The 14,418-nt window shown below is 40.1% G+C and overlaps 1 protein-coding gene across 6 annotated transcripts in view; it reads left to right on the plus strand.

Moving 5' to 3' along the window:
• Positions 1–14,418, plus strand: part of ZNF516 (zinc finger protein 516) — a 104,464-nt gene that overhangs the window by 25,005 nt on the left and 65,041 nt on the right. The gene's annotated exons all lie outside the window — the stretch shown is intronic.

Raw genomic sequence — 14,418 nt, forward strand, 5'->3', positions numbered from 1 at the left:
TCATTGAATAATGTTTTTATTAAAACAGCCACTGCTTGCAGATCCTCTCCAGCAAGACAATTTTTAAAAAAATGTTTTTCTTTCCTTCAGTGGTAAAACAAGCAGAAATGGGCAGACTCGCTGCATGTTGCTTCTCCATTCATGGAAAAGCTGAATTCAGAACTATCAAGCGTTTCCTGTTTAAATTGCTGGGGTTTTTGTAGCCCAGAACTGGAATCAGATGAAGCAAGATCCAGCTATTTCACTCTAGCCTTGACACGTGTTTGCTTTTCTTGGCCAGATAAAAAAAAAATGTTAAGAATAAACTTTATGGCAAGGCACAAAAAGAATAATTAAAACCTTGCATGTAGTTTTTCAGTTGTTGATTGCATTTCTGTAGAAAATTGATTCAGATAATCATAACTAAAACTAATTCCAACACTCCCAAGGAAATCTTTCCTGTAGGTGCTGGAATTGATGGATGAGAAGGTATGATTTTGTGCATGTTTGGAGATTGATATTTGATCATTGTGGAGACTCTCCCTGGAAAGATTTTGTTGTGCTGAATGAATGACACCCTCTTTTGGCTTCAGCCTTTAATGAGGAATGCCTTCGGTGTCCAGCAGTGGCATTTCTTCCTTCAGGGCTTTCAGAAGTGGAGAACAAGAACAATAATGTGGTGATAACTTAATTATAAAATAGTGTGTAGATGTTGTTTCACTTAGTTGCTGAATAGACTGAAGACATGGGAATGTAAACCAGTGAAGCAATAAGCATTCTTCTAATAAAGAAGAGCTTACAAATGAAATAGCTTTTAAATTCAGTATTTCTGCACTGTGCTGAAGATACGTTGTGGTTTTATGCCCTGGGGGTCCTGATGGCTGCATCCCGCTGAGGCTGGACTTTGGGGGCTGGATGGCAATATGGTAGCCAAGGGCTGTCTGGAACAGCGACCCAGATGTTTTGCTGGCATGCAAATATGAGTGTAAGTCAATCATCTTACTCTGTAAATAGCAGACAGCCCAAGGCCCGTTGTGTGTTCCTGAAACAACAGCGGGCTGTGTGCCGGGATCTGCCTCCCCTTGAGTAGGGATGCCCCTCATGGTTACACCTTGAGGATGAGAGAATCCTTATTGCATCAGACGCTCGGGAAGTGAATTTGGGAATAGGTGCTGAATATTTGCAATCTTAGCTATGTGTTATAAAGGGTTGATTGTGCATATGTAATCCTTTAGACAAAAGCATGTGCCGGGTCTGAGGCTAGGACTGGATCCAGCTGCACTGAGAAGGAGTTTAGAAGGCAAGGGGTCCTTTCTGAACCTCATGGCTCAACGGGAGAGTCTCCCTGACAGTTTTGCCAGCCTCTGTCCTCTCTGCCGTAAATAATCAAGTGTACTTTGTTATTGAATCTTGTTAAACCACTCTCATGTTTACCATTGAACTCGGCCATCAATAAAGTATATTGTCGCTTCTCTGTTATGAGCAAAGTGCATCTCTCACTCCACCCACAACGTCACCTCAGCTGTGTGAAAAATACTGATCTAGTAGCATCAGTAACAAAATGTGAGTATTTGGTCAGAGCCCTGCACTGTGCTGGTAGAGCTGAGCAGGGCTATAAATGGCTGTTTTTGCAGTACCAGGAGTTATGGTGTAGTAGTGTCTCAGAGCCTAGCAACAGCTCTGTATGGGCACAGCTCGCTGCCTTGATGAGTGCTGCTGCACAGGTGTGGTGGCAGCAGTGGGTATGGACTATGGCAAGCAGATTCCCCAGTTTGCACATGTTGTTTTCATTTACGGTGTCAAATGCAGATGTTTAATGTTATTAATGTAAGGTAATTAATGTGAACATCTATAACTTTGCAACATCTTTGCAGTTTCTCTAACTTCAGGTTGCAGGAAGCATTAGGAGCTGTAAAAAGAGCGGTTAATAGAAGTTACTGAAAACAATCTGAGATTTAAGAAGGAAAGCTTTTTAAATTGCTCTTTTTCTCATTTAGCTGTTTACATGTATATCACAGTCTTTAAGCTACTTTATTGAGGGCTTTTATTGATTCTTGGCTAGGAGAAATACTCAAACATGGCTGCTAGGCTGATTGTTTACAATAGATTGGTCCGACTTTTTAAAAAATACAATTATTTCATGTTGTTATTCAGTTAAATTAGACCTTGATGCACTGTTACACATCTGGTCATTATTTTTCTGTGGCAGGATTTCCCTAACTGTTTGCCTTTGTTAACAGCTACCAAGTGACTCTTAGAAAATAACTAAAACTTCATTTCATAGTATTTGTGATATGATGGCTGTATTGTTGCTGGAAGGTGAAATCAAATGCTTGTTAGCCACCAAATCTCTACAGTTGAGTTTTACTCTTTAAAATAGAGAAGCTCTTGGTGGTACAGTGAAAGCTGTGAAGGCTGGTGTGTCTGTGTGTACAAAGACACTGCTAGTGTCCTCTGCTTCTTCACAGTAGCATACCATTCACTCAAGAAATTTAATGGTGTTCATGTACTGAAGCCTTTGAAAGCTCATAACATCTTTTCAAGTATCATTCCTCCAGAAAACAAAATTGCTGTAATTAATTTCCTGTGTTTTCCTTGATTGTTATTGCTCTGCTTTGAGTGTAGGACACTTGAGTTGGTCACTGGAGTCTCTCTGATTGAGATGTGATAAGGACGTCCCTGAAGCTCCTTATAGGCAGCTGCATGGTGCTTGGGTTTCAGTAAGGAAAGTGTCTGTGTTCCTGACAGCCTGTGTGACAGGAAGCTGTGACACAGAAATGGAGCAGGTAGCACAGTGAGAGGAGAGGTGTGTGATTCAAGAGTTGTGTGTTTGGGTTTTCTATTTATTTATTTATTTAAAATATCCTAGGGAACTATTTGCCTTCTCAGCTTTCAAGTTGTACCATCACTTTTTCTGGAGACTGTTGACCTCGCACATACAATCATAAAAAGACAGGGAAGGAAGTCAGTTGTGCCTTGGTGAGGTGTTTTCCCACTGTTTTACTGGAGCAGAGCTGTGCTGTGGGTGACTCTTCTGCAACTCACCAGGGAAGACAAGGCTTGGCCTGAAATTATGTGGTCACATTAAAGCAACTCCCACTCTTCAAATGGAGGTGGCTGGGCTGTAAGATCTGAACACAAGGGGGCCTTCAGGCTTTTCTTCTAAAGCAGCAGGCGGCTTGAGATTTGTTAATTGATAGTCAAGGGGAACATAAGAGGGTTTGAACTGGGTAAGGCTGAAGGTTCATGTGCTCCAGTATCCTTCCTCTGATACCACTCGGGTTAGCAGATGCTTAGGGAAGGAGTGTGAGAAATGGGAAAAACCTCTGGTGGTAACTCCTCATGGGTTACTCTCCCGATTTGATGAGTCTGCAGCTCAGTGACTTCCTAAGATAGAGGTTATGTCTATGTCTTTTTGGTTTCTTAGCCCTGGATGGGATTTCCTTTCATGAGTTTGTCCATTTTCCATGTATGAGCTTTGTCTGGAATCAGTCAGGTGGTGGTGCAATGCTAGAGAATTGCAGACTTTCTTACAATTTTGGGCAGGGTTAAGCAGGGTTTATAAAGAAGTCAGGTGCAAAAGGAAATAATTCCAAATGTATGAGGAGATAAATGCCCTGCGCTTAAAAATGGAAGTACTGACATTTCCCATCTTGTGTGGGTGTTAAGTGTGCAGTGATGGCTAAAATCAGAGTGGTACCATGGATGGTATGACCCATCTGAGATGGATGCCCATCTGAGTCAGGTTAGACTTGGGCTCACAGTTTGTAACTCAAAAAGCCTTGAGCTTGCCTAAACTTCCTGTGAAGTGGTGATATCTCTGCTAGCCCTGAGATGAGAGAATTGTATAAAGCTGCTGTAATGGAGTTCCCAAAGAGTAGTTGCCTTTTACAAGAGGTACCATGTTGCCTCATGGTGGCCAAACGCAGCATCAGAGGCTGGACCAGCCTTGGTTAGCCCAGGAATCTAAAAAACAGCAGGAGGAGGCATCTACGTAGCATCCTTGTAGTTTGCAGCACGTAGAGACATGTCATCTTCACAAGTTTGAGGGTGGTAATATATAGGGAGTAAGATGGTGAAACAGATGCTAATCTGAACCTTTATTTTCCAGCATTATTGGTGTGTCTCACAGGGTTGGCTTGCTGACTTTTTTTAATGGGATACCTAGTAATTTGGGTCAAAAGCCCCACTCCTTTCCTCTTAACTTATTTCAGTGTTAGCAGATGCTGCACCTGCCTTTAAGCTGTACCCAAGACAAACCAGTTTTGCAAAAGACAGACCCAGTGAGACATGCTGGGGTTTGCCTGCTCCCTCAGAGCTGTCCTGTCTTACAGGAGTATAATCACTATCTATTCTACTTATACTCAGGGTTATGGTTTACTAGATAACGTTGTGGCAGAAGGTCAAGGTATTTCTAGTACCATACGAGGTTTTGCAATGTTTGTGCCACATTTGCATCACAAGGGTCTTGGCAGATACAGCAAACAACTTGTGTCCTGCAGAAGTAAATGGGGCCAAGGAGAATATAACACTGGATATCTGTCAAATGGGATTTTTCATAGTTATACAGGCTCAACAAAATTAAGATGGTTTTAACATAGTTTTATCTTCAGCATTCCTAATGGTAAAATGTAGTTGAAAGCATCACAAAAAATATTCATAAACCTACCTCTGAAATGTTATATACTTAAATAATTTTTTTTTCCAAACTAAATTAAATAGTTTATTTTTACCTTTTTTTTGATTATGCATAAAACCCATGGTATAATTGAAGGCTGTGCATGCTCTGTACACCTGACCACCCACTGAATAGAGTATGTGGAGGGATTATTCTGTCTCCCTGCATTAGATGTTTATAGGTAAGCTGCTGAAGCCTTCTGAGGAGCATTTTATGGGAGAAGTGGAGAAGAGGAATACCACATCTGTTTGCTGCAGTTACGGTGTTGCCATTTAGAATGTTTTCAGTGGACAAGATAGGGATCATTTCCTGAAGCCCCTTTTTCTGCAGCCTGATGGTTGGAAAACAAAAGGTGTAAGCCTCTGAAAATAGGAAGTTCTTTGGCTTGGCAGTTGCTGGAAGAAGCTTGAGACATGACTGAGTGTGCTCTAAAAGCTCGAAAGCAAATAAACTAATCCATGGCTGGTTCATGTTTGGAAATGTCTCCTGTGATTTTGGGTGTCTCATGAGATTTGAGTGCTTGACCCATGAGGGTACGTGAATGGTCTGCGTTGGCAGTACTATAATAATAATTTTTATTGTGTTTTCTGTGCAAATTTTGACAACACCTGGTTTTGGATAGTATTTTTAAGTAACTTTATTTGCTAATTGAATTAATTACATGTTGAAAGTTCAGGAGGTACTTAAAAACCTATCAGTAGAGAAATGCAATAGAATGAAGTATGACACTTAGCATTTAGTATTAAAGCCTGTATTTAAAAATTGTGATGCTTGAAGTTCTCTTACTTGATTACAAGCCTTATATGTAGGTTTTATGAGAAAATATTCCTTATGTATAGAAAATAACTGATTATAGATAAGGTGCTCTACTTGTGAGCCCATACAACAGTAGTAATAATACTGTGTATGTTTTTTCTTTAAGAAAGTGTTTTTTACCATTAGTCATGTTGTGAGACTGGTATTCTTTTTTTTCTATATGGGAAATTTTTTCTTGCAAGGAAAAATTCACTTCAGATTATAAGCAGTGACTTTGATAAACACACCCACTAACTAAGGAATTAAATAGGGATGTTCTTATCTAAACCATCTAAATTAAAAAAAAAAAAAAATTCCAAAATAATCTAAAGTATTAGCAAACATTGTAGCTGACTATTGTAAACCCACCAAAATTAGATTACACTTGCCTAAAAACCAGCTTTTAGTCAGGCATTTTTGATTAGTTTTGCTTCATATTTCTGCTGAAGTAAAATCCTTCTCACTGTAGATTGCTTCTTTTTATTTGTATACTCTGTGTTTAGCAGTGCAAGTGGAGTAGCTATGGAGTACTAAGGGTAATGTGTATAAATTGTTTGTTTTGATAGTAAGAAGTGTCAAGGAACTTTAATGCAAGCAGCCATTTATAATACAGAGCAAGTAGAATGCTGTGCTGTTACATCTTGATTATTTAGCACTGAAGTAGAAGTACATTAAATAGTGAGTTTGTGAGTAATAAATGAGTGAGGTGCAGAAAAGTGAAAACAGTAAAAAAGACGTGTAATAAAAAATAGGGGAATGGTCTTCATGTGTGTGGCTAAGACAAACAGCATTTAAGTGTTAGGAATAGCATCACAAAGCACCCTATAATGAACCAGCCATGCTGTAATCCATGCTTATTTGTTGTGTAACAGGTTTAAGGATTTAGCTGTATGGCTCAAATTCTGCTCTCAGAGTTAAAGAGTCACAGTTATGTTTTGATTCTCTGGTGGAAAATCTACTCACTTCATCATTGCCTGGCAGAGGAAAGGAGTGTTATCTGTAGTTGCAGAATGGTAAAATGTGTGATATAAAGCAACATGCACGTGCTGGAGGAAAGTGAGTTTTGGAAAGCTTTTAAATCAGACCTATAGTCCCAGGTGTAGAAAGAGGGTAAAACCCCTCTCGAAAGAATTTGTGAAACTCACCACTATGGTTTTTGTACTTTGTTCTGCACTGCCCACTTTTTTCCAATTGCTTGTGAATTGAAGAAATATGGAGAGAAGTGGTTCCTGTGGTGGTATGTGGTACTTGAAACTTTTTTGGTTTTATCTTTCTTGCTTGTTGTTAATACCCTGTAGATGCATACAATTGGCTAGAAACCTGTGTTTCAGAAAGGTAAAGAAAAGAGAGATTAGTGACACATGATTTATGTTCATTTCTTTACTATCCGGTGATCCTTTTGGTTCACTAAGAAGTGAACTGTGAGTAGGCAGAAGATGGGATTAGTTTACTTGTGGGGCTCATGGAAAAGAATCTCCGTCAACTGCTGGCTGAACCTCTGATGAAAAGAGGGACTTTGACTCTTTGAAAAGGTGAAGTTTGACTTTATAATGATAATTTGCTCTTAGCAATTATATGAAGTCTGAACATTTGGCACTGTATGAAAGTAAACAAAAGAGGGCATATAGAAGATCTCAAGTCCCTGCCTTGAGGAATACATGTCCCAATTACAGTGTAGCAATATGTACTGTACGTATTATGCATTACAGGAAAAAAAAAAACACAACAAAACTGAGCGATGGGTTTCATTTTGTAAAGTAATTTTGAGTCATTTATGGAAAATATGCTTTTAAGAATTAATTAAAAATTGAAAAACCAGTTTTAATTCAGTGTTGAAACACGAGGTCATAAGTGGGAAACCAATAGAAAAGATGCATTAGAGGGAGTGAATCACTGCACGAAAGAATTGGGTGGAACTGTGGAGGTCCTTGAAGGAGAAGATTGGCACTTGAACCTAACATGCAAGAGGTTTAACCTGGGTGTTGGCATCCTTTGATTTTTTGGAAGAGCTAGAGGCAGTCACTTGAATAGATCTGTGAGCTTTTTGGCCAGAGTTGAGGCTGTAGTAGCTGAAGATAAAAATGCCTGGAGAATGAGTATCTGCAAGGGAATGGAACAGAAGGGGCAAGGAAGGGGCAGTTCAATTTGTGCTGAAATGTCCAGGGAGATAGGGAGCCAGTGATCAGGGACCAAGGATGCCGTGCAAGTGAAGGAGAGCCCAAATGGCAGAATTAGTCATGAAGGGCCCAAACAGTTTTGAGAGGGAGAAGAGGGTGAAGGTGCTTGTGGAAGAAGCAGAAGCGCTGGGAAGAACTGAGAAAGCAGAGGCTGAAGAGCAAGCAGGAGGAAAGGAAGAGGTGAGGAAAAGAAGTGGCCTTTGAACTGTGGCAGTGGGACAGCAATGGCTGGGGAGAGGGACCAAGAGCCTGGCAGCTGCCTGCAGGTGATTCCAGGAGGGATGTGACAGGCAGGCGGTGTGTGTGGATAGCTGGGGCTTGGAGGCAGGGTGGAGCTGAGCAGGAGAGTGGCAAGAAGGGGATCAATGCTGCAGGAGTGGTGTGGGCACCAGCGGGGTGACCAAGCACGTGTGCCGCGGCAGAAGGTGAAGTGATGGGTCTGTAGTAATGAGATTGTGGTGTTCTCTGTCCTGAGGAGCAGGTGAGGGAGGAGGGTGTTGGGGTGTGTATGTGGCACACAGCCACATTTCTTTGAAAGGAGAAATAAGGTTTAACTTACAGTATTTGGTGCTGCAAACAGATTTATGTTTCTGCTGTGTGTGATTCCTGTTTGTCTTACCAGTTGATGGATCTGTCTTGCAAGTTGTAGTGAATGGAAAGAGAAACAAACTGGCAAAAGGCTGTGCAGCAGACTTTTTTTCCTTGCAGGTTTGTTTGCTTGCTATCCTGTGATAATTTCAGGGGTTTTGTTTTGCTTTTAAGTGGTTGCTCAGCATCTGTGTGCTGAGCCTGTGGAAGAGTTTCTAAGTAAGGGGTGGGCTTTGTTCCTTTACTGTGTTTTCTTTTTGTTGTTGTGGTTTGGGTTTTTTTGCTTTTTTTTTTTTTTTGTGTGTGTTTATTTGTTTTGTTTTTTCCTCTTAGCTCTACCTTCCTGTTCCTAAGCCCAGCAAGAAACTTGTAAGTGGTTTGAGAGATGGAAGTCCATCCAGAGCCTTTTCTTTCTGGTTTTAACACAGTTTTCTGCACTTGAGTGAATTTCTGTCTGTCTCTGAATTTTTAGGGAAATTACTTGAATGCTGTAGGTGAGGGCTTGGCCCAAAGTCTTTGATTGAGTGGCAAGGGGAGGTGAAGTACATATACTTGCTAATGTGAGGATGGTGGAGTAGTTCGGAACAGAGTTGTCAGTGTTTATCTTGCCATACACACAATGTCCTGACCTGCCAAAATCTGAAGCATGCCTCACATTGTGTTGTAGTGAGGGCACAGTTAACAGGGTTGCTAAAATGTGGCTTGAAATCTTACTTATAAGCAGTGGATGGAATCTGTCTCTTGGAATAATACATTGCAGTGATGTTCCATGGAGATAGTTCAGCACTTCATACCAAAATAAGCAGGACCAACTGGCAGCTGGAAGACTAGGTTTACTTTCTCATCTCTTGGCTAGGAGCATTGAAATCCAGAAAGAGTCATCTTTTACTTTGTATTTATTCAATACACAAGACTATTGCTTTCTTCCCTTTGTGTTTAAAAAGGTCAATAAATAAAAAGTAGAGAAAAGCAATTACCTCATGGTGTAAGTCAATTAATTGCTTTATGGTAAAGCCATTTCTATTGTACTAGCCCATACCTCTTTGCTCTCCTATGCTGACAGTGATGGGCCTGTGCAAGATTGAGTGTATTTTGCAGCTGCGTTTATCGCATATGTAGTGGAAGTAGCTTTTGATGATGAGAACTGCTGAAATCTCTAAAATCATTTACTTGACTAATGAAGGAACAGCAAACATCTTTAAAAGTGCTGGTGAGCTTAGAAAGCCTCTTTCAGACTGCTGGCAATCACCTGTCTTATAACCAAATGTAAGATAAGCTCATCATCAAAAATTATGCTTGTGGATGAAGTGATTCTCAGGGGTATTGTGTACCTTAGTGGAAAGAAAGTGAAATGAAGGGTTTATCTGAAACACTGGTTCTCCACAGGCTACCCTTCAGTACTTTCCTCTGCCAGCTTGGGGATGGTGTCACTGTGCCAAAGCTGCCTGCAGTTTAAGCAGTGTGCTGAGTCCTGAGTTTCATCTGGTGCAAGGCAAACTTCAGCTTGGTTTGGGTTTTGAGAGGTGCGTATATGTCTGTGCTCAGGCCCGGGCGTGAGTCTGCGTGCTTGACATTCAGAAATGTTGCAGAGAATGGAAGAAACTGTGATTGAAAGTCCTAATTACCTGCTTAAGTTCTTAAACATTTAAGAAAGCTTCCTAAAATAGAGCTCATCCATGTTTTGTGCTTTGCAAGACCTTGCGGTGGAAGACTGTATATGTATAGGTATAGGTATAGGTATATATATATGTATATGTGTATGTATATGTGACCTAACAGCTGAAAATGAAGTTTTGGTGGTGGTGTGAGTTTTGTGTTGCTTCTCAGTGCTAAACACTGTTACCTCAGAAGGTAATGTTTAACAGAATGCTTTTATGGCTTATTGCATATTATTATCCCTCATATTTCAGGGCACAGTTCCTCTCCCTTTCCCTCTGCCCTTTCTCTCTCCCTCGCTCTCTTTTCTCACTCCTTCCTCTTTTAACTTTTTTTTTTTTTTTTTTCTTCTAAATGTGACCTTTTTTACTCTCTTAAAATGGGATTTTGAAAAGAAATAAGGAGGTATATGCCAAAAACTTGTTTCAGTGCTTTACAATTCCTTTAAAATACTTGGAGGGTGGGAGGGAAGTAAGCAAACAACTCGCTAATGTTACTTAGAAATAGTAAAGCTTAAACAGTTTATCGGGTAGCAGTCCTGTAATTCTAAATCTGTTAACAGATTAACATTTGGCAACACTTAAATTCATAAGGTTGTGATTTTACTGTAATTTGAGCAGTAGGAGATACTAGATATATGAGAAACTATTGTATTGCCTTGAATTTCTTAATTCTCCACCCAGTTTATTTCATAGCAATGTTCCACAGAAATAATCTTTCCCTGCCATTGTTCTGCTGAACGCATAGCCATAGTTAGTAAATTTGTTTGGTATTAAACATACAGCTTTTTGCATTTGAGGTCTGCTGTGGGCAAGTCATTACAGCACTGTATGTATGTCCTAAAACACTGGAATTTTTTCCTCACAGGTGTAATCGTTAGTTGTGACAAGGAGGGATTTGGGTACTTGGAACAACATTGCTTCATGTAACTTTTGCTGGGGTAGGAAAACAGCAATTTGGAATGTTTACTTTTAATTATTCTTGTGTTTTTTCTTGCCTTCAGGTCTTGATTTACACAGCACAAAGGCATGTACTGGTTTTAGCCATGAGTATAGCTTCTCATGTGGTACAGATTGATGGTGGTACTGATGGCACTCCGTGCTCTTACAGCAGCTGCGGATGTGTTTTGTGTGTTCTGTCCTGCCATGGACGACAGGGCAGATGAAAGAGGCAGCAAGGAGGGGTGGGTGTATACCTGTGCAATACCCTGTGCACTCCAACCTTTCACACCAGCTGACAATCCAGTCCCTGTTTTTCTGCATGTAATATAAAAATAATAAAACTAAGCATTTTCTTGTCATGACACTGCAAATAAAACCACACATTTCTCCCCCCCATTTTAAGATGTAAGCTGAGCAGAACATAGCAACAAATTAGCAGGAGAATACCCTGCCCATACAGTTAGAAATCATCCCCCATGCTGCAGATTTAAAAGAGCCATATTACAACTCCATGTAAATTGGTTTGCAGTGGAAACCCTAACAAGATCATTAAATATAAAAGCACTGTTGGATGCTGGGAAGATACTGTGCTGCCCATGTTTATATGCATCTCCATAGACATGCATGAATAGACAGCATCAATGCCATCGATTTGAATAAGGAGGTATACACAGTATTGAGGTGACTTTGCTTTTATTTGTAACTGACATTTTTTTGTTTATACTATCAGAGCTGTGGATGTTTCTTCAACTTAGTTTTTAATACTTGAGAATACTGAGACACTAAAGTAACTTGCTTGGTGGGTACAACTAAGTAGAAAAATGCTGTTACACTGAAGTAAAATGGAGGGCCTTTTTTATTTGTTTTGTAATGATTTTTTTTTAACCTAAGCTGATGCTTATATTCAGAATTAGTGACAGTGTTATGTGTGTCAAAATAAAAGCTTTTGACTTTCCAACATATATCATTAATGACCCCATGAAAAAAAAACAACCAAACAACAAAACACCAACACAAAAAATCACATCTGCACTAGTGCAGTTCTTGGCTTTTCTAGGGCTGATCAATAATCACATTGTGTATTCATTCCCGTTAGTCCCCTATCCTGCGGGGTCAACTTTATCCACTACTCTTTATGTTTCAGGAAAAAGGACATAGACTGCCTTATGCATTAATAATATCAGTCTCAATGTTTCCTTTGGATCTTATTTACTGTTGCCCATCAAAAAATCAGTAACTTTTTTGTTTTGGTTTGCTTTGGGTTGTTTGTTTAATTTGAAAACCTTATCTGTCAGTTTTCTGAAAAGCTTTTCTCTTGTCTTCTGGTGCTGTGTTGAGAGGTCTAGGGAAGAACTGGACAGAGGATGCCGAGGTTTGCTGTGGTTTTTCTATTTAAATGGATCCTCTCTCGATTGTGTTGTAACATGTGACAGTGACAATGGGAGAACAACAATTTCAGGGTTTCGTATCTAGATGGTAACACAGCTGCTGCAATAAAGTCGTCTTATGGTTGACCAGTTACATTTGTACAGTCATTTTTAATTAGAAGGTCTTATTTATGTTTCTTTAGAAAGTAGTTTGAAGCAAATTTAAGTATTTGGATGAAGTTAGTTCCTTTTTTCCTCCTTGCCTTGAAAGATTAATATATCTTTTTTGGGTTTTTTGTTTTGTTTTGGTTTTGGTTTTGTCCTGCAGCCAGAATAAGTAGTCTTGAAAGAATCTTGCTTTTAAAATAAGCTCTTTTTAAAATTATTATTTTGGATGATAACATAGTGGTCCCCAGCAACTGCTGTAAAATAAAGGGTTATTGTGGGTAGTTCTGTCAGTGTTAGACATCACCACTGAAGTTGAAGTCTTGTGATGGGGGCATTTTGTGGTTTCTGCATTGTTGTTTTTTTCCATGAAAGTAGTAGTGATACTGGTTCCCTTTTATTCATTTCTTCATATTAGAGGGGAAATGTAGTTTGTTCATAATGGATTATTGATTGGTCTGTGAACAGCAGAAGCCCCAAGGCCTTGTCATCAATGGTACTTACTCTCCCAATAGTGAATGCATCGCTTCATGCAGCTATTTGCAACCCCAGTCTGCAGAATATAAGCCCGTAATTGTTACTCTTGTGCAGCTCAGTTTTTAGGGAGAGGAACTCTTCATTGTCATTATGGGATTTTCCCCCTCAATTTGTTCAAATAATAGTCCCTTTGTTTTGGTAGCAAGATAAAGCTCGTCCTGGATGTTAATGATATATTTCAATTCATCGCTTAGAATACTACTGTGTAGCTAGTAAAGTACATCTCTTTGTCTCCCAGAAGACAAACACTCACAGTATGCTAAAACACAAAATATGTACTGAGTGGGTGACAGCTCTGTGTTTTTCAACATTCCCTGTAGCAGTGCAAAAGCAAACTCCTGCCCCCAGTTCCTGGACTGCTTCTTGAGGAGCCACAAAAAAGTCTGGGTTACAGCTATTTTGCTGACTTTGTTTAGACACAGATCACCTCACTGCAGATACCTATCTCCAGCTTTTTCAGCATCAGTGCTTTTATCTTTATTTTGGTGTATTCTTTCCCTGACTAAGGGTGTGATATCGCTTGAGAAAGTCCTGACTCTGCTTTCTCAGCCCTGGCTGCTGCTCGGAAGCCTGCTGCTAAAATGTCCCTGTCTCATGAAGGGATAAAGACACAAAAACACAATGTATTTGGAGGAACTCTAAATAATATCTCAGTGTCCAGACACCAAACTTAGCAAATGGGTAGAGTTTGCCCAGCTGCAGGGGAAGGCTGGTTTAAAATAATTAAACAGAAAAGTATTTCAAAATCCTGCTTAGGGATTTTTTAAAGACTGAGAGGAACAAACTAATAGACATGCCTTGTTTATTTTTCCAGGAGCTTTTTATCTTTCCAGTCTTGTGTCAGTTTTGGCAGGCCTAAATGAACTTCAGGAGGTCTGTTGTCAAGATTGCTGATTTTAATAACTGCATAGGTTTGAAAATTTGACAGTCTTCTACTACTGACTGAGGATTTTTTTGATAAATTTGTACTCTGTTAGTTTGAATTACTCGCAGATCAACACAGATCTAGGCTGCCTTTACCTTATGGCATGTTTAGTCTATAGACTGCAGAGTACCAGTATTTCCTGGAAGGGATGGGCTTACTATTTAAAAGTGTACTGGCTATTCTACCCTCTGGTGTAGACTAAAAAAATAGTATCAGCTCTGGGTCTTTGGGCCAGTGGCATGGTCCATAAGAGGCTTTTAGTAGGACTGGTGCCTAAATGAGTATGGCAGGATCAGGCCTTTACTGAAGCAGTCACCCAGTGACCCCCATGGGATCTGGGTGTTCAGAAGTAGCCATAACCCCCCAAAAAGTGAGGAGGAGGGTGTGCAGGTAGGGTGAGGAAGGACAGTGTGTGGAGGATGGTGTCTCTGCGTCTTGGGAAGAAAGGTCTCTGCAGTGCACTAAGCACAAAGGCCGGAAAGGCATTGTAAAATGTTCTGCCTTTCATCTACTCTTCTCCTGGGCTTCACTCTCTTCTGTCCTCTTTTTTGAACACAAAACCTGTTTGGCTTTTGGGCAACCTGAGCCTTCTCCAGTCAGGAGGGAGCTC

Source organism: Calypte anna, chromosome 2, assembly GCF_003957555.1.
Source record: "Calypte anna isolate BGI_N300 chromosome 2, bCalAnn1_v1.p, whole genome shotgun sequence".
Taxonomy (NCBI): Eukaryota; Metazoa; Chordata; class Aves; order Apodiformes; family Trochilidae; genus Calypte; species Calypte anna.